The sequence below is a fragment of the Kogia breviceps genome, chromosome 10, assembly GCF_026419965.1.
Source record: "Kogia breviceps isolate mKogBre1 chromosome 10, mKogBre1 haplotype 1, whole genome shotgun sequence".
Lineage (NCBI taxonomy): Eukaryota > Metazoa > Chordata > Mammalia > Artiodactyla > Physeteridae > Kogia > Kogia breviceps.
Window position 1 is genome coordinate 14,337,857 of NC_081319.1, and position 22,075 is coordinate 14,359,931.

The following is a 22,075-nucleotide window of genomic DNA, read 5'->3' on the forward strand; positions in this document are numbered from 1 at the left end:
GGGACTCTCTGCACTTCCTGGACTTGGGTGGCTATTTCCTTTCCCCTGTTAGGGAAGTTTTCGACTATAATCTCATCAAATATTTTCTCGGGTTCTTTCTCTCTCTCTCTCTTCTCCTTCTGGGACTCCTATAATGCGAATGTTGGTGCATTTAATGTTGTCCCAGAGGTCTCTTAGGATGTTTTCATTTCTTTTCATTCTTTTTTCTTTATTCTGTTCTGCAGCAGTGAATTCCCCCATTCTGTCTTCCAGGTCACTTATCCGTTTTCTGCCTCAGTTATTCTGCTGTTGAGTCCTTCTAGTATAGTTTTCATTTCAGTTATTGTATTGTTCATCTCTCTTTGTTTGTTCTTTAATTCTTCTAGCTGTTCTTTAATTCTTCTAGGTCTTTGTTAAGCATTTCATGCATCTTCTCAATCTTTGCCTCCATTCTTTTTCTGAGGTCCTGGATCATCATCATTATAATTATTCTGAATTCTTTTCTGGAAGGTTGCCTATGTCCACTTCACTTATTTTTTATTTTCTGGAGTTTATCTTGTTCCTTCATCTGGTACATAGCTCTCTGCCTTTTCATCTTGTTTATCTTTCTGTGAATGTGGTTTTTGTTCCATAGGCTACTGTTCTTCTTGCTTCTGCTGTCTTGCCCCTGGTGGATGAGGCTATCTAAGTGGCTTGTGCAAGTTTCCTGATCAGAGGGACTGATGGTGGGTAGAGCTGGGTGTTGCTCTGGTGGGCAGAGTCCTTCCTATTTTTATCTGTCCATGAATTAGACAAGCAGTCAGGGGCTTCAGCTGCCACCTTGGCAGCATGAGGTGAGAAGTAAGCACACTAAGGATATTGGAGTGGTAGTATGCAAATGTCCTTGATAATAATATCATTGAGTAGCTGAATGAATACTTTACTGACTCCAGAGTGCCCTTGATATGGCAAAAATTAATTTGTAATATAAAAAGCACTATTAGTTAGCCATATGTAAGCTGCAATCAATGGTTCTTCTGATACACCCTGCTAGAGTCTTTTTCCAATGAAATAAATATAGATCTTTTATTTTATTCTTTTTACTCATCCATGCTTTCATCACACTTGTCATTCCTTCAGAAGGCTCTTCACATATAATAAGTAAATACAAATGAATAAATTAATCTACTTATTAAAGCTAAAATTAAATACCTCAAAATAATGGCAAAAGTTATCCTTGCATATGGGAAATATGGGTACTTTTTTTCCTTATGTATTCTGTATGTTCCAAGTTTGGTTTTGGGTTTTTTTAAAGAAATATTATTTTCCATAGACCTTATTTCCATTTTCTGTTTAGGCGTCTGTGGAAGTACAGCTTAAGACACTCAGTGGCTTGAGCAGTGGGAGCTGCAGACCAGTCTTCTGAGGCAAGCTAAGCACTCAGTCTTCAGTAATGAACTGCTGGATTGGCACTGGGGAACCTGCACACTTTCAGACCAGTCTGCACCTCTGGGTTGAGTAGCAGTAATCTCAGGAGCTGGAGCAGTCCATTCCCCCTGAAATACCTCCTTGGTCGTGACATTTTCAGCAGGAACCTGCTCTTCCTTTTCAATCTCATCAGAATTTCTATAGAAACAGAGATTGGGCCTGACGTCCCATGGGTGTTCACAAGGAATTAGTGCTACACATGTGCAGAACTTTGGGGCCAGCATCCACTACATTAGGCCTGCTGAGTGAGCTCCCTTGTTGTTGCACTGGATGGCAATGTCCACATGGCACAGACAAGAATCTGTGTTTCACACAGTGATGGTAGTAGGCTAACCAAGACACCTCTGTGAGATGGTGGTGGTCATCCCTGGAACCAGTAACCACTGGAAATTACAGCTCCCAGAGACTGACTGGATCTAATTAGTGAAGTTTCCCAGAGTGAAGTGGTTAGCAACAGCAGTGGCTCCAGGGCCATCAGCAAACTTCAGCACAGTTTACTGGGATAATTCCTGGAGGATATGACACTGACATCAGTCAGGTTTTCAATGGCAATAAGGGTGAAAGCTGTTAGCAGAAACTGCTCCAGGTTTTCTTTAGATTTATTATGTAGATGACATCACTTAACTTTCTGTAGATGTACTGTTCCATTTGGAAGTCAAGGTTGGTGCCACCTAAGTGGGTTCCTGCTGCAAGGAATTTGAGGACATACTCCTCCTTAATTTTCAGGACATCAGGGGCTCCAGACATTGTGAACGTCTCCCTGTAAGTCATGACAGAAACCCAGAACAATACCTTATGGACCTTTTTCTGGGTAAGGTTCCAAGCTGTTTCTATCAATGGTATATATTACTTTAAAAAATCAGCACAAAATAATTAATGTTATATGAAGAAAGCTACAGTAATGTTTATATTCCATGAATATGGGGACAAACTAGCAATCATTAATTTAAACCTATTAGTTTTATTATATCAGATATGGATTTTGCTTAAATATTCATTTATCATTAAAACGTTTCACATCATGTTAAGAGTTTATATCCATTTAAATATCGAATCTTTTCCCACTCACATTTTGATGTGATTTTTAAAATGAGTATCCAGTTACCATGGCAATAAATGACTCAGGAATGTGTAGATTAAGTTGGAATGGAATCAACACCAGATAAACTCAGAATCCATGCAACACTTTCATTTCAAACAAGTACTTTTTCTCTCCCCACCATCTTCATAAATGGAAGTCAATCCAAACAATCTGTCCTAAAAAAGTTATGCTCCTAAAATATGCATTTCTGGTTACTTGAATCCAACACAGTCACTGCAAAAAGTTATGGTGACATTTTATGTATTTCTTTTAATCATGGATTTTTTGACAAATGGATAAATGGCTATCAGAATTCCGTGGCCACAGACAACTAATCCTTTGTCTTTTCTGGCAAAAACCAGTGAAATTTTGAGTAATTGTACACTGAAAAAAATTGAAAGGGATAACTAATTAATACAATTAGAAATCATATTTTCTCAATAATGGGATAGATTTATATCTAAATATCTATATCTATATCTTTCTGTATATACTTCACTTGGCATGTAGTCACTGCTTTTGCCTTCACTCCCAATTTTACCTCAGTATACTTTGTAATAAGCAATGCAAAATTTTAAAGAATAACTATATGTTTGTTTATTATGAAAAACTATTTTATATATAATTCAAAGCCTTGGTATATTTTCTTGTCCATTTGGCCTTTGTTGTTTGATTAGCCATTTTGTAACTTTTATTCATAGTTACTAATATAATTGATGCAAGTGACCTAAGTAAGATTAAAATACATCATTTACAAGTGAGTTCCCCAAGTTCTTGTAGGAGATAGAACCTTGTATTTAAAAAAAAATTATAGAGACAAGAGTACATGCCAAAAGTTATTTATGAATTGAAGACTGTTCTGCCTAAAATGATTTTTAAAACTTAAGTAAAACCATTGAAATAAGATAGCTTGACAAGACCTATAAACTGGCTTTCTTTCACTTAGAAAACTTGCAATTTACAATTTAGAAGGCCCTTAAGAGGAAAGAAAACGTTAAAACAAAACAATTTCCTCTTTTTAATTCTATCAACACATGGGTTCTATTACCGATGTAGATAGTGAAAGGTTTGGGAAACTAGGTTAATTTATGAGTTTCCTTAAACATTTCACCAAGAACCGAAATATATCTTAATTGATGGCAGTTATTTTGTTATAATTACACATTTTCATTTGTCAAGAGCTGTTGGAAAATATTTTGAGGCAGTTTCAGTCTTGATGGTTGACTAAATGATGGGTCTTTTTCCACTTTCCTAACAAAAGGCTACATGATACCGTTAGAAGTTCACTTTCTCAGGGTGGTTCTCCCCCAAGCAAAGTGTTTCCAGAGAACAGTTGAGATCCCCAGTGATTTGACTGGTTGAACTTCTATTCATCTTTTAGCCACAAGCCAAGAGTATGTTGGCAAACGCTGTTCGGTACCAAAAAAAGTAATAATCTTTATAAGAATGTCTATACACGAGTAAACCTGTAGGGTCTTAAGAAGCACAAAGTGATTGTGAAAATAGGTCTCCTGGGTTAATAGTTGGGAATCAAATGCATTAGGAAGTCCAGCAGGAAGGGGCTGATAAAGAATATTCTGTGTTCCTTTGGATATAGTAATACTTAAGATAAAACTCGAGTACATTTTAGAGTGCCTGAGTCTAACTTGAGAATAAAACATGGGGTGAATATTGAAAAGAACAGAAGGAAAGCATTAAAAAATTTTCACACTAAGCTAAACATTTGTGGTTCAAACATAAATTATTTTCAAGTCATTTTAAGGACTCTCTAGTTTTGAACTCTCATTCACAAAGAAGAGCAATTGTCAGGTGTCTCCCAAAATAGCCACAAGGAGCACTCAGTAAAATAAATATGTTTATAAAGATAGTTTAAAATCATATTAAATATGACTATTAGAATAATTTGTTGTATGAAATAAGTTATGTGCATAAATGAGTGGGTTAATGAATGTTATCTATTTTAGTACTTTGAATTACAAAACTAACACATGCTATCCCCTGTCCTTAACAAAATCACATGTATCCTTTTTTGTTGTTCATTTAAACATGTACACTTGTTTATGTACCATATACTTTATGTTTACAAACAATATTGTACTTTATATATGTAAGAATAAATGAAGACCAATCAAATGAGAATGAACAGGGAATATTTACGTAGAATTTGCTACAGTGAGGGAGCCAGCCACCATCACTTGTTTGGGCACTCAAAGGCAGGCAGGGGAATGGGAGAGCTTTCTAATGGAGAACATGGAAAGCTTCAGGTATGCCCTGATTGGAGGTGGTTGGCATGGGGAAGCTGTAGGTAGTCAAGCTAATTAATAGTGGGACATCCTATGTGATTGGTTAGGGGTGCATATTTGGGGTTCTCTGGTTTGTCTTAAGTTGGAAGTGGGACAAAAATTAGGGAAGCTGTCAGTTATTAATCAAATCCTGGCCATGTGGGGCCAACTGTTAGAAAAGTTATTGTTTGGCTTCCTGAACTGGTAACTAGAGATATCAGTCTGACTACCTATAAGTCTGACTTATAAATAGGTTGGCTATATGTAGGTAGATAATGAGTTGATTTCCTGGATTATTTGTTGTGGGTCAGACATCTATCTATCTATCTATCTATCTATCTATCTATCTATCTATCTATCTGTCTGTCTGTCTATCTATCTGGTCTGGCCATTGTCTGTTTCCTTATTCAGTCTCTCCTGGACTTCTCAATAACTTGATATTTTCATTTAAAGGTGAATCATTGCCAGACCTGGAATCAGTGCATGTATGTTTTCTTCATTCTTCATAATAGCTGCATAATATACCACAGTATAAGTAGACAAAAATGTAGTCAGCTGTTTTGAAGGACATCCAGATGGCTTTCAGTGTTTTGTAATTTCAAAAAATTCTGTAGTAAATGTCCTTAACTAAGCATCTTGACTTAATGGTATCATTAACAATACTGGTCAAATACTTAGAATTTAAATTACTGAGTCAAAGGTTATGTTTATTTGAAATTTTAATACATACAAATGCATCATTTTAACTACTTTTAACAAAGATCCTATAAAGGCCTTCGCTGTTAGAAGCTAAGACCCCTGATGCCCTAGCTTTTGATCTGTAGACATCAATAAAGATTAGATGGTAGATTTTCATTTCAAGGTGGCAAAATACGAAAATGTGGCAAGTCCACAGCACCCCATTCCTAAAAGTCACTCCCCTAAAAAGATAGTTGGAACAAGGGAATTTTGAGGGAATTCTATCTCATTGGGAGATAGAAGCTGTAAGCAATCATTGGCAGATAGAAATTGAAAAGGGAAATTGTAGCTCCAAAGATCAAGGGATACCACTTATTTAGAAAGGATACTGCTACAGTATAGAAAAGTAGAAGTTCCAGAAGCAATTTCCTGGATCATTGAAACAACCTGATAGTTCAACCTCTGTTAAATGCCTCTTGGAATAGGCAGCCAAGATCTATGTATTTGTTTCCAGGAAAGAGCAGTGAATAAGTGAGTTTACATCAGAGATTCAGGGCAGTACCTGGTTATTTGGCAATAAATGACTGAGAGGAATGAGGAGCATTACAGAAAACCAGCTGTTCGGTCAGTGTCTAGTTCTATGCCATACCCATTATTGCTAATAAATGGCAAAAGTTAAGGCCATGGCTGGAGCTGGTTAGTTGTGCAGAGGATAAAAGAGATAGCCTAATAGGAATTCTCAACTACTAAGATGAATACACAATTCCTTCTCAACACTTGCAGAGAACTTACACCATTGAAGAGGAAGAGCAAACAACACTGGCATAAACTTACACACATGGAAACAAAAGCAAGAGAACAAGATTTTGAAAAATTAAATATAATGTTTTAAGAGTGAAACTATATTTTACTCAATTGTAAGACTAGGTGGATATAACAAAGAACTAACTAGAGTCATCAAAATAAAAAAAATCGTAGAGATTGATAAGCTAATGTACAAAATGGGCATGGCTGTAGAGTGAGAAAGCTGGAAAATAAAGGGAGAGATAAATCATGAAAAAGTTAAGAGACTTATAAAATAGGTTCAGGTGATTAAAAGAAAACCATCTAAATGGAGCTTCAAAAGAATAATATATACTACAAAGTAGGCAATAATTAAAGAGATAAGAAAAGGAAATTATTCTCTAAGTAAAGAAAATATGAGATAAAAAAGGGCACACTCAGTGTTGGGCAGGATTTACAAAAACAAAGCAAAGCAACTCAAAAAGAAAACAAAAGAAAGTAAAAAAACCCAAAAACCTCCAAATCAATTGGTTCCAAATATGTTTGCATATATCTGAAATTTCAGAACATTAAGATTGGAATAAAAATCCTAAAAGTTTCCAGAGAAAATTTTAAAAACCAGGACTGGTGACCACAATTAATTTATATAATTGTTTGCTGGGAGGCTGCCACATCATTTGCTATCCATGATGGTATATTTGTAAGTCACCCTTGAAGGGCTCTGGTCTGCATCTCTGCGTCAGTCTCTCTGTACAAGATACGGTTCTATCTCTCTGGCAACCTGTCACTTTCACTCATTCTTAAGTTTCATTTGATCTGTTCTTTTGACCTTTGACTCAATGCCCTATTTTCTGTCTTATCTTCTTCCAAACAGATTCTTCATGCAAAGACTTACAGTTCACTGATACTACTTTTCTGAGTTGGCCTTATAAATTGTGTCCTAGAAAACCCTACAGGCATGGCATTGCCTTCCTGAAAATGACCTAGTTCCTGCTTGCAGCCTCCTGGCAGTCTGCTGTCAAGACATTTGTGTACTGAAAACAAAGAGATTTTTAAATATTCAAAGCACATATTTTAGACCTTAATAATGGTCTGTAGTTTTTAAAACCTTTATGGTGTCTGAACACATTTAAAAACTATTTGTGTTGTGTTTGAACACATTTTAAAAATATTTGTTATACATTAATACTTTCTCCTTAATATTACAGATAAGACAAAAATCTTTCATTGGCTACCATCCTGAATCTTGGTTCTTTTTCCCATATTTAAAATTGCCAGCCATCTCATTTGAGGTGTAGCATTCCAGGCCTTCTTCTCTATGCAATTATCTATGTATATCTGTTAAGAAATATAGTTTCTTTTTTTTTTTTTTTCGGTATGCAGGCCTCGCACTGTTGTGGCCTCCCCCATTGCAGAGCACAGGCTCCGGAAGTGCAGGCTCAGTGGCCATGGCTCATGGGCCCAGCTGCTCCGTGGCATGTGGGATCTTCCCGGACCGGGGCACGAACCTGTGTCCCTTGCATCGGCAGGCGGACTCTCAACCACTGCGCCACCAGGGAAGTCCAAGAAATACAGTATTTTTGATGTGTGTAAAAATATAAATAGTATCCAATCATATATTTTGTCCTTCACTTTGATTTATTCACTCCAATACTTTCCTATGTGAGTGTGTATAGGTCTTTATTGCTTTTGAAATATATGATATCTTATTCTTTAGTACAGATAAATCATTATTTATTTAGTCATCACCTTATTCATGAACATTTACGTTGTTTCAAAATGTTTGTTTTTATAAACAGTTTTGTAATGTATATCACTGAGCATTGTAATTATTTGTTATTCTAGGATAGATGAGCAGTGAGTGGCAATGTTGGGTCACAGGGCCTGCTTGTTTGCATTTTAATAGATATTACTAAATTTTCCTGTATCAAATGACATTATGATTAGCATTGGAAGAGGGTATCTATATCCTCAAACTCCCATAGACACAGGTATTATCAAGCTTTTAAATGCGTACCTATTCACTTGGGTGAAAAATGAAATTTCGTTGTTTTAATCTCCATTTACTGTTTTCATTACATTTTCTTGTGTACCTTACACTACAGGATTGAACTTGAAATCACTAAGGTATGCAGTGATATATACACACACACACACACACACACACACACACACACACACTCTCTGAAATCTGAAAGCCATCAACTGTGTCCATATATTTGGAAGAAAATTTAATTTTTTAATGGAGTTTTCCATCAAGAATCACTTACTCTTGGCTAAATGAGCCAGAGTTCTTTCCAAAATGTATAATACCTTATATAGTCACAAAAAAATATTTAAATCATAGAGCCATGTTTAAGGATAGTAAAGGCAAATTCAGATATCTGGTCTATGAGTTCCAAAGGTAGTAGTCCGCATTCATGTTCTGTCCCATACAACTGCATTCCAGATTATATTTTGTTATATTTGCATCATTTACAGCTTGTGATTTGTTTTGTTTTTTTCTTCTGTTTTTCTTTCCTTCTGTTTCCATTTCTTTCCTTTAAGTGTGTTATTCGAACATATATTTAGGATTCCATCTTGATTTATTTATAGCATTTTTGACCCTATTGCTTTGAATATTTTTTTGTGGTTGCTCTGGGTATTACAATATGCAAATGTAAATTATCATAGTCTACTGGTGTCATCCTTTAACTACTTCCACAGTGGAGTATTTAAAACTTACTTCCATTTAGGTCTTTTACTCTCCCAATTTAAAAAAATCTATCTATCTATCTATCTATCTATCTAGTTGTTCCAAGTATTGCCTCTCCATACATTAACAGAACAGGTTTTTTTTTATTTCCACCAACTAATATGATCTAAGAGATTCATCAGGATAAGTCTATTATATGCCCTTCTATTATTATTTTACTACTCTATTCTACTATTATTCTATTATTATTACCATTCCATTATTATTTTCTTTCTGAAGTTTATGCCTTCTTCTGTTATCATTTGTTTTTTTGTTTTTTGGGGTTTTTTTTTGGCGGTACACGGGCCTCTCACTGTTGTGGCTTCTCTCGTTGTGGAGCACAGGCTCCAGATGCGCAGGCTCAGCAGCCATGGCTCACGGGCCTAGCCGCTCCGCAGAATGCGGGATCTTCCCAGACCGGGGCAGGAACCCGTGTTCCCTGCATCGGCGGGTGGACTCTCAACTACTGCGCCACCAAGGAAGCCCTATCATTTGTTTTATGCCGAAGAGCTTCCTATAGATATTCTTTAAAGGTATATTTGCAACATATTTTCTTAGTTTTTTTTTTTTTTTTCACTCTGAGAATGTCTTCATTTTCCATTGAAAATGTCTTTACTTTCCACTTATTCTTGATAGATGGTTTTTCCAGGTATAGAATTCACATCTGACAGTTCTTTTCTTCTTGCATAGAAAAATATTATGTGAATTCCTTCTAGTCTCCATAGTTTCAGATGAGAAATCAGCTGTCACTTGATTTGGTATCCCCTTGGTTGCTTGTAAAACTTTTTATTGTCTTTACAATAAATGTAAATTGTTTATATCATTTCAGATGTTTAATTATGACGTGTCTTGGATGGATTCCTTTATGTTTACCTCACTTAGATTTGCTCAGCTTTTGAATCTATAGGCTTATCTATTCCACCAAATGTGGGTAATTTTTAGCCATTTATTTGAATAACTTTTCAGCCCGCAGTTCTCTCTCCTCTTTTTCTGGGACTTGAATAATATGAATCTTAGATCTTTTGTTATTGTATCACATTTTCCTAAGGCTCTGTTCTGTCTCTCTTTTTTTGTGGTGAGGGGAAGGGAGAGGAGGGATTTTCTATTTTTCTTTCTGCTGTTCAGATTGAGTAAATTCCATTGTTCTAAGTTTCTTGGTTCTGTCTTCTTTCAACTCTATTTTACTACTGAGTCTATCCAGTGAGTTTTCTATTTTGCTTAGTGTATCTTTCAGTTCTATAATTCCTACTTGGAATATATATTCTTTTGAATAAGTTATATAACAGATATTAGCAAATAATAATGCCCATATTTTGTATTTTTTCACTTCTGTTGGGAATTTCTAATCACTTATTGAAGCTATGTTATAATGGCTGTGTTAAAGTTTCTGTCAAATAGTTACAACATCTGATTCATCTCAATATTAGCATTATCTGATAGTCTTTTCTCATTAAAACCATGCATTTCCTGGTCTTGGTATAATGAGTCATTTTTGGTTGTATTTTGGACATTTTACATGTTATGTTAGGAGACTATTGATATTATTTAAATCTTTTATTCTAGTAGGAAGTCTGTTTAACTTTAGCATGTAGGTTATGGCCTACTTTTCTGGGTTATATTCCAAGGAGAATTTTAGTTTTCTGATCTCTTGCAATGCTAATCTGGTCTGCTTTGTCTTTCTAGTTCTATTTTGCATTCCCACTGACTTCTTCCAGGAATCACTTTGGGGATGGATGGTATTTCCATAGGCCATTGTGTGGGGGACAGTAGACTCATGATATGGAGAGTGCTTCCTCTGACCTATTCTCTAGTAATCCAGTGCCAGTGGGTATACTATGCTATCTTTGCTGGTGCCTCTGGGGCAGGGTAGCTAGTCTTCCCTTTGCTAATCCTTTGCCCAGAGAAATCAGGCTTTACTTGTTTTTTTTGTTTCATTTTGTTTTTGTTTTCTTCCTATGCCTGTAGGCAGTTCCAGATTGCAGCACTCTCCAGTGCCCAGTCTAAGATATATGATAGATAAAAAGAAAATCCAAGAAATTTTCTATGGTGTCATACTTCAAGTTTTGAGGTTCCTTGACAGTCCAACTTCTTATTTCCACCATTCAGTCTTTTTATTATTTGCTGTGAAATTTTTTTCTAGAGCATATAGTTTTATTCAGAGGGGAGAAGTAGAGAAAATTGAATCTATTCCATCCTGTTCCCTGAATTACTTTTTACAATCTGCAATACACTCTCATGTCTGTCATCTCACTTGTTCCTCCGCAAAGCTCTGTGGGGCTTGCTCTTGTGAAAGTGTGACTCCAAGAGGTAAAATTCAAAGGGTTGGGATCAAATGTAAATGTATCTAACTTCTAGGCAGCAAAAAGTTAAAAAATAAAGCTTCTACTATAAAACAAAACACCCCAAAACTTACTAGATTAAAAAAATCACCTATTCAGCTCATGATTCTGTGGGTGAATTGGACGATTCTGATTTCGGCCAAGTTGGCTGATCTCTACTGGACCTACTAATGTGTCTGTGGTCATTCATTAGGTCTGAAATATCTTGAACAGCCTCACTCACATGTCTTATAGTTGTTGGATGTTGGCTGGTGTCATGGAGATATGAGGTCACATATCTTCTTTTGACAGGCTTTCTCAGTCTTCTTCTCATGGTAGTGGAAGGATTCCAAACAGAACAAGAAAGGGCAGGCCCCAACAAAAAACACTTTTCAAATCTCTGCTTGCTCTGTGTTTGCTCTTGTCTCATCAGTCAAAGCAAGTCATAAGCCTAAGCTCAGGGTCAGTGCAGGTGGTGACTCCTAAAGAATGCAGATATAAGGAGAGGAAGAATTTGTGGCCACTGAACAATCTACCATGCCCACAATCAAGGTCTGAGCCATAAATATTCACAAGTTAGCTCCTATTTGCATTACTTTTATAATTTATAATGTCTATTATATCATTATATCTATTACTTTTTTTTTTTTTTTTTTTTTTGTGGTATGCGGGCCTCTCACTGCTGTGGCCTCTCCCTTTGCGGAGCACAGGCTCCGGATGTGCAGGCTCAGTGGCCATGGCCCACGGGCCCAGCAGCTCTGCGGCATGTGGGATCCTCCCGGACCGGGGCACAAACCCGCATCCCCTGCATCGGCAGGCACACTCTCAACCACTGTGCCACCAGGGAAGCACTATTACTTCTTTTTTTTTTTTTTTTTTTTTGCAGTACGTGGGCCTCTAACTGTTGTGGCCTCTCCCATTGAGGAGCACAGGCTCCAGACACACAGGCTCAGCGGCCATGGCTCATGGGCCTAGCCGCTCCACGGCATATGGGATCTTCCTGGACTGGTGCACGAACCCGTGTCCCCTGCATTGGCAGGCGGACTCTCAACCACTGCACCGCCAGGGAAGCCCACTTCATTTGTTTTTATGAATATCTTATGTTTGATATGTGGGAAGGCATAATTGTCCTCTCTGATAAAAAATTCAATATGTTTATGGCTAGTCCAAATATAACTTATATGTTGACATTGAAACAAACAGTCACACAAGTAAATGTATAGGTAAAGTTTTGATATGCATTATATTAGGACTTTTTCCAGGTTCACTGAAGTGTTAGCTATAAGACCTGATGTTTTTATTCTTTGTTACCTTCCCAAGAATAATTAGTATCTTCCAGTTATTTTATTCTAGGTTTTGTTGAAAAAGCCCACGTCTATTTTAATCACATTTTCCATGACTTTATAAATGATGAATATATCCTCTGTGCAGATGGAAAGAGTTCTTACTTGTAGTTTATTCTTACATAAGTGAGGCTTAAATTTACTGATCACATTTATTGCTTGATGCAAAGCCATTTTACCTTTCACTATATCTTTGTTGAAGGGGCAGTTATAACAAAACAAGCTTATATGTTTAGATTTACCATAATTTAACTGGATGTTAGGAGAATATTGCCTTTGTTATTTTTGTATTGTTATTACTACCTGTATTTTATCCTACTAAAATATATATATATATTTTAATATCTTTATTGGAGTATAATTGCTTTACAATGGTGTGTTAGTTTCTACTTTATAACAAAGTGAATCAGCTATACGTATACATACATCCCCATTTCTCTTCCCTCTTGCGTCTCCCTCCCACCCTCCCTATCCCACCCCTCTAGGTGGTCACAAAGCACCGAGCTGATCTCCCTGTGCCATGTGGCTGCTTCCTACTACCTATCTATTTTACATTTGGTAGTGTATATATGTCCATGCCACTCTCTCACTTCATCCCAGCTTACCCTTCCCCTCCCCATGTCCTCAAGTCCATTCTCTACGTCTGCATCTTTATTCCTGTCCTCCTGCCTCTAGGTTCTTCATAACCATTTTCTTTTTCTTTTTTTTTTAGATTCCATATATATGTGTTAGCATACGGTATTTGTTTTTCTCTTTCTGACTTACTTCACTCTGTATGACAGACTCTAGGTCCATCCACCTCACTACAAATAACTCAATTTCATTTCTTTTTATGGCTCAGTAATATTCAATTGTATATATGTGCCACATCTTCTTTATCCATTCATCTGTCGAAAAAATATATTTGTAATGTTTTCTATCTTTGGAAATCATTGGTCCCATAATTTCAGTTTTAAAAAGTCACTTCTAGCTTTTCTTTAGAGTGAAGACTGATAGTTTAGCATCCATTATTTCATAAGAATAATTTGAATTTCCTCTTAAACATACCACTCAATAACTGCAGTAACAGAGGTTTATAGTCTCTTTCTGAGGTGTCTCTGAAATCCTTGTGAGTTCTTTCCACAGCTTATCTTCATCAGCTTGTAACTACTCAGATAAGCTTAGCATCATCTGCAAACATACATATTCCATTTTGTACTCTTTCTTTTTTTTGTGCTAGGCGGACCTCTCACTGTTGTGGCCTCTCCCGTTGTGGAGCACAGGCTCCGGAGGCACAGGCTCAGTGGCCATGGCTCACGGGCCCAGCCGCTCCGCGGCATGTGGGATCTTCCCGGACCGGGGCACAAACCCGTGTCCCCTGCATCAGCAGGAGAATTCTCAACCACTGCGCCACCAGGGAAGCCCTGTACTCTTTCTTTTAGATCAATTATGTGACAATCTGAACTTTATCAAAATGTGAAAAAAGGCTAGGCACAGTGTTTATTCCCAGGTACCCTACTGCAAACAATTCTCCATCCATAAAATTGATAAGCTACCCCTTCTCTTTGTTTTCTTTGTTTGTGTTATGTAGGTGTATATTCATGAAAATACCTGCCCTCTAACATTCAGTTCTAGGGTAGAGGGAAATAGGGTTTGATAAATGTACGAGGGAGTTTAATACATTGCAAAAGGCTTACTAAACTCAATAGTTGACAGCTATTCCTTTCCGTTTTGTCTAAATATTTATTTTTTCTATTGGAGCACTCTGGAGAGAAAGGATTTGTACTATTTATCCTTAGAGTAACAATGTGACATACCCTCCACCCACTCCCCCTCCAGTATACGTTATGCTTCCTTAAGTGTGCAATGAACCACTGTACCTTATATATTGCACCAATCTGTTAGGCATGCAAGAGAGAGTTACTGGTCTGAAATTCTAAATCTTTCCACGATGATTTTTTATGGATGGTGTCAAAACAAAGGCAAATTCAAAATAAATAAAACCACCACTCTCATTTATAATGTTAGGGCTTAAGACAAGCAACAACAGGCACAAATACACCAGTACATTCCAATACACTTTTTCTTAGTCATGTTAGTGACACAACCAGTGTCAGACTAGCGATCCCTCACTGGCTTATTGAAATATAAGATGGAAGAAGCTTTCACTTATGGTGAGTATCTTAGTTCTCTGAAATCTTTGTTTATGCCACTGGGGGGAGAATTTGCCCTTCTTGGGACATTTGGCACTGTCTAGAGACATTTTTGGTTTCTACAACTTGGGCATGATGGTGCTACTGTCATCTAATGGATAGGGGTCAGGGATGCCACTAAACATCCCCCATTGCACAGGTGATCTCCTTACATCAAATTACCTGGCCCCAAATGTCAATACCAGCAAGAGTGAGAAACAGTGGTTTACATCATCTTCTTTTGCATATGTTTCCTCATTTGGTTGGCAACAGTTGTCCAGTGTAACCAACTGTTCACCATAATCCTGAACACTGATATTTGTTTTAATAACTGTCCTGTTGTGCATATGCTGTCACAACATATGAAGAGCATATGTTTTACAACATACCCATATGAACTATATGATTTCATTTTTGCCTTAATTTTAATCTGGTTATTGATACTTAAACAAGAATTGCTTTGTAGCGCATTATCCTTGGACAACTCCCACAAATTCTTTTTTTCCCACTGACTCCTGGATTCCCTTGTAATTTAAACACTGTTTATCATACCTAAAAGAACTGCAACACTTAGTAGGAGTAGTAGGATTATCAACCTTCAGGATAAATCTGATTCTGAAATTATCCCCATGAACATATAGTGTTTCACAGTAGGTACTGAACTTGGAATCCACAGTCTACAACTTCTTGAGCTGCATAAATACAGTATAGAAATAGATCCAAACACAATAGCATTGTTTCAAAGCAAATAATTGTTTCCAAGAAAAACTGACCAAAAGTGAAATAATTGAGAGGCAGAAATGATCAGATGTCTCTTGGGTCCAATGGGTTAATTCATTTAGACCAAATTTAATTTCTTTCAAGCTAAGGCATATGAGGAAATGCTAATTTGCATGAGTTCTTTAGCAGTAATATTCATTAAAACTATTATGGTTCGTTGCAATGTCAAAAGAAACTCTTTTTTTTTTTCTTTTACAAGCTGATATGTATTAATGAGAAAGTTACTGACCCCCTCTTTCTTCTGTGTGTGACCGACAGAACAAGAATCACTAGGATAAAATCAGCAGTTTCACAGTTCTTGTTCTCTGTCAAACGGCGACACACTGACGAATCCTTCAGGTTTGATTCATTAGGCAAGTTTTTAATACATAAGGCTAATAAGCTATGACTTTTAGCTCTCAGTAAATTTAATCACTGTGCAATTTATGTGTGCTTATTGACTTTATTTCACTACACAGGAGATATATGTGCTTTAAAATATAGTGCTATATGTGCATGGAATCAGAGAATTTTAAAGCTTGAGATCATTTAGTCTCAACCTTGTCATTTTAGAGTAGAAACTGAGGCATATGATGAATGCCAGACTGTGAAATAGTGAGTCAGATTGTGAATTTTAAGTTTCTAGTTCACTGTTAATTCTCTTTGAGCTACCATTTTGCTCCCATGATAAGGTTTCAAAATTAAATTCAAACTTGATTTTATAACATGATTGATTATCCTTTTCTTATCAAGAACATTGAAATAACTATTTTGCATTACAGACTATAGTTGGTAACTAAATAGTCTCACTAGTAAATAAGTGGAAGATTTTTAAAATAATGGACTATTTTATACAAATTGTTCTTTTGAGTATCAAAAGTACCTTAGGAGTAATAGCAGTCTTTTACTTTTAGATCAGGTCTTCCGTCTTCTATCTTGTAGGCAAAGGAATAATGAACATACTATAGATCAAAAAAAATTATTACTTACTATTTTGCAACTTGAGAAAATCACTGAGCCTCAGTTTCCTCACCTTGAATAAAAAAAATAAATGATTAGCCATGAACCTCATAGACAATGTTCATGAAATAAGGTAAAGTAAATGAGATCAGCTTTGTAAACTAAAAAAACAGATTTATATAACTTAATGTTATCATATTAGTGAAACATTTTTTGTTCAGACCCAAAACCAATGTTTTCATGGCTCTATTCTACTTCTCCAATTTCTTAGTTTTGTTATTTGAACAACTACAAATGATGCTTTCTAACTGACATGTATTTTTTAAATACGTTAAAAAATTGAAAGTTGATTAAACCTTACAAAAGATTTTTTAAAAAATAAACTTTAGTTTTTAGAGCAGTTTTAGGTTCACAAAAAAATAAAGTGTAAAGTACAGGGAGTTTCTATATCTACCCTGTCCCCACACATGCACAGCATCCCCTACTATCGACACCTATCACCAGATTGGTACATTTGTTACATTCAATGAACCTACACTGATATATCATTATCATCCAAACTCCATAGTTTACATTACGGTTCACTCCTGATGTTGTACAATCTATGGCATTTTGCAAATGATTAATGATATATACCCACCATTAGGTTTTCATGCAGAATAGTTTAAGTACCCTAAAACTCTCTGTGCTTCCTTGCCCCTAATACCTAACAACCAGTGATCTTTTTAACGTCTCTGTAGTTCTGCCCCTCCAAGGTGTCATACAGTTGGAATCATTCAGTATGTGGCCCTTTTGGACTGGCTTCTTTTAGTAAGGAATATATATTTATAGCTCTTCCTTGTCTCTTCATGGCTTGATAGTCCATATCTTTTTATCACTGAATAATACTAATTGTCTGGATGTACCACAGTTTATTTATCCATTCACTATCTGAAAGACATCTTGGATGCATCCAGGTTTTGGTAATTATTAACAAAGCTGCTATAAACACACATGTGGAAGGTTTTGTGTAGATATATGTTTTCAAATCCTTTGAGAAAATACCAAGGAGTGCAATTGCTAAATTGTATAGTAAGAATATGTTTAGTTCTGTAAGAAAATGTCCATCTTTCAAAGTGGCTGAACCATCTTGCATTCCTACGGGCAATGAATGAAAGTTCCTATTCCTTCATAGCCTCACAAGCATTTTGTGTTGGTAGTGTTCGGATTTTGGCCATTCCAATAGGTGTGTAGTTGTATCTCGTTTTAATCTGCAATCCCCTGATGACATATTGTGCAGAACATCTTTTCATAAGCTTATTCATTATGTGTATATCTTCTTTGGTGAGATATCTGTTAAGTTCTTTGGCCCATCAGGTTGTTTATTGTCTTTTATTGAGTTTTAAGGGCTGTCTGTACATTTTTGAATAACACTATTTTGTCAGAAGTGTCTTTTGCAAATATTTTCTCCCAGTCTGTGGCTTATCTTTTTATTCTGTTGACTTTGTCTTTCACAGAGAGTGTTTAATTTTAATGAGGTCCAGGATATTAATTTAGTGATAAGAGGGACATCCTTGTCCTGTGACTGAAATTAGTGAGAAACCTTCAAGTTACTCAGCATTCAGTATTGTGTTAGCTGTAGGGTTCTTTTGGTAAATATTTTTTATCAAGTTGAGGAAGTTCCCTTCTACACCTTGTTTACTGAAAGATTTTATTATGAATGAGTCCTGGATTTTATCAAATGCTTTTTCTGCATCACTTGAAATGATCATGTGAATTATAAGTCTATTAGTATGACGGATTTCATTAATTGATTTTCAAGGTTTGAACCAGACTGGAAAAACTGGGATAAATTCCACTTTGTTGTGAATAATTGTCTTTATACTTCATTGGATTTGATCTTCTAATATTTTGTTGAAGACATTAGCATCTATGTTCATGAAAGATATTGGTCTGTAGTTTTCTTTTCTTGTAATGTCTTTGTCTGCTTTGGTAATCAGAGTACTACTAGCTTCATAGAATGAGTTAGGAAGTATTCCCTCTGCTTCTGTCTTCTGGAAGAGATTCTAGAGATTGGTATAATGTATTCTTTAAGGTAGAATTCACATATGGACCCATCCAGGCCTGGTGCTTTTTATTTTGAAAGATTGTTAACTATTGGTTCAATTTCTTTAATAGTTACAGGCTTATTCAAACTGTCTGTTTCTTCTTGTCTGACTTTTGGCAGTTTGTGTAATTTCAAGGGATTGGTTCACTTCAACTAAATTATCAAATTTGTGGGCATAGGGTTGTTCATATTCCTTTATTATACTTTTAATGTCCATGGGATCTGTAGTCTTGTCCCCTGTTTAATTTCTGATACTAGTAATTTGTTTTTAAAGTGGGTTTCTTGTAGAAAACATATAATTGGGTCTTTCTCTGTCTTTTAATTAGTGTATTTAGACAATTGATATTTAAAGCGATTATTGACAAACTTGGATTAATATCTATCATATTTTTTCCTGTTTGTTGTTTGTTGCCCTTGTTCTTTGTTCCTACTTTTGTCTTTAACTCTTTTTTTTTTTTCTGTATGTGTGTGTGTGAGTCTGTGTGATTTTAATCAATCATTTTATATGATTCAACTTTCTCTCCTTTCTTAGCGTATCAACCTTTCTTCTTTTTTAAACATTATTTTTAGTGGTTACATCACTAGGAATTTAGGTTGCAGGTGGAATTAAGGTTGCTAATCAGCTGACCTTAAGATAAAGAAATTATCCTGGATTCTTCATACGGGCTGAATGTAATCACAAAGGTACTTAAATGTGGAAGATGGAGGTAAAATAATCAGGTTGAGAGTTATATGACATGAGATAGACTTGGCCAGCTACTGCTGGCTTTGAAGGTGGAAGGGATCGTGAGCTAAGGGATGTGGGTGGCCTTTAGAAGGTGGAAAAGTAAAAAATAAAAAATTTTACTCCAGAAATTCCAAAAAGAAATGAAGCACAGGCAACATCTTGACTTTAGTTCAGCGAGATCCATTACAGGCTTCTGACTTACAGAACTGTAGGGCAATAAATCTGTGTTTTTTTAAGCCACTAAGTTTACGGTAATTTGTTACAGCAGCCACAGGAAACTAATACAAAGAACAAACTAAAAAGATGAGCTATACAAAATATAGGATAATCATTCCCCACAAACTGGAGGTACCTCTCTCTTCAGAGAGTAGATATTTTGGGGGGAAGTGTTCTAAAAAAGGATTCAAAAATGATTTAGAGAGTTTGACTGCATGAAGCTGAAATTTATTTAAAAGAAAGTATAGTAAGAAAATAATAGTGATTCATTCTTTAATATATGGATTCAGCTGCTATTTTTTTTTGATAATTCAAATGAAGAAGTTCCTGTTGATATATAATGTACCATGGACATAAAGGTATTCAGCATGTCTCCCAAGGTCTCATATCCACCTTCACATTGTTAAATGGAGATAAATGCACTCCTCTCAAGATTGAGAAGTTATTTTTCAGTGACAGTTTAAAATCTCCCCTCTCTCCTACTTTTCTTCCACTGCCTGGAACTCTGAGTCTGCCTCTTATGCAACAATACAAAACCATAAAGATGCTCATCTATGTGACTATTCCCATATGTTTCCTGAATAAGTAACTAAGCCAGCAAGTGCAGGTTTTTTTTTTTTTTTTTTGTGGTACGTGGGCCTCTCACTGTTGTGGCCTCTCCCGTTGCGGAGCATAGGCTCCGGACGCGCAGGCTCAGCGGCCATGGCTCATGGGCCTAGCCGCTCTGCGGCATGTGGGATCTTCCCGGACCGGGGCACGAACCCGTGTCCCCTGCATTGGCAGGCGGATTCTCAACCACTGTGCCACCAGGGAAGCCCCAACAAGTGCAGTTTTACTTCACATTTCTGCTTTACCAAGTTTTTTTTTTCTCCAAATAATAGACGTCATGCGTATTTCTTTAAAGAGGAAGCAAATAAGTTTTGACTTAGTGAGAAAGCATCTAACCCAGTTAACAACACCTTCTATATTCATTGTCATGAGACAGATAGTTAAAGTTAAAGCTAAGCAGGTTTTGCTGATAAGTGTATTTGTGATTCATAGCAGAAATGAAAAAATAAAAAAAAACATGGTGCACTTAATGAGGCTGAGGTCATCAAAAGAGGTATGTACATTTGTTAAAGAGAAAATAAGAGAGAATGTGAAGTTTGCAAAAAAAAAAAAAAAAAAAAGCCAGTGAAATAAATTTCTCTGTTGTTGATTGAAAAGAGCTCAGTGGTATTTGAAAATCAACCATTGGGTTATACAGAAACAGGCTAGCGTTTTTATTTATTTTGTTGAATGACAGGGAAACAGTATTAAATTACCATCTTTAATTTACATGTATTATGTCTCCTTGGGGTCCAATCTGTCATGAAAATTATACTTCTTGTTCCTGTCATTTACGACATGGTGATGGCAAAGGAACAGGCTTCTGTTACCTAGTGAGTTGGTTGGCCTGTGGTGAAAGGCATTGATTGCTCTGGCTTTCCTGGATTACTGGCTGCTCCAGGACACAGTTTTTTATATGGCTTTCTTTTCCCAGAAGCAGGGCAATTTGGCAGTACTTAAACTCAACCTTATAATTCGTCATCTTCCTTTGCATTTTAGCTGAATTATTTCACGTTTAATTTTGAATCTTAAAATTGTGACACCAAAACACTTTACTATCTCCTGCAAGAAAAGACTCCTACCTTTTCCTCCTCCTCCTCCAACTACTGTTACTCCCACCACTACTTCTACATCTCCTGGCAGCTATCCCTGATCAAGAATTTAAGAAGTGCAAACACTTTATGAAATGCTTCACCTCTCTTATCTCACTTAATATTTGCAAAACATGATTATTATCTCCATTTTACACATGAGGAAGAGGAGACTCAGAGAATTTTTAAGATAACTTGCCTACAAACATAATTAATGATCTATCCAGTATTCAGCCTACAGCTGTGGGACTTCAAAGCAGGTGCACTGTACCTAAAGGTTATTCTGCCTTTCTGTAACTTTTAATTCTATATTTACTGGTAACAGCTACTGTTTTCAATGAATTATTTCTCCATAACAAAATTAGGTAGTTCCGAGGAAGTTTTAGAAGAGAAATCACAATGAATTATTTGTATTCATTATTGAATGTGCTCTTGTATTTCCTCTTCCGGGACACAGTATGTTTCTCTCCTTTCATGCTCTCTTATGATGAATGTACACACACAAAAAATGCCATAACTGAAAGCCAAGAGAAGCTTTTGTTTCAGACCAGGTTTTACACTTACATGACTAGATCATTTGATATAGGATAATGATAGAGTTAAGAAGAGAAAACAATAGAAGATTGATGAAAAGAAGAATATATCTGAGAAGTTTTTTGCACGTCTTTCTATTCTTTCCTGTCACATTCTCTAAGCAAATTTGCCCCCAAATGGAGAGAGTGTCACTTAGTCAATACTCTCAACCTGCCATACTCCCATCTTCCTTGTTCTTCTTAATGTTCAATATAAAAGCCATCTCTCAGAGCCCTAAA

General features: G+C 36.1%; 1 pseudogene; it reads right to left on the bottom strand.

Moving 5' to 3' along the window:
* Positions 1 to 1,294: 1,294 nt before the first annotated feature.
* LOC131763676 (small ribosomal subunit protein uS2-like) lies at positions 1,295 to 2,193 on the bottom strand (annotated as a pseudogene).
* Positions 2,194 to 22,075: the final 19,882 nt, after the last annotated feature.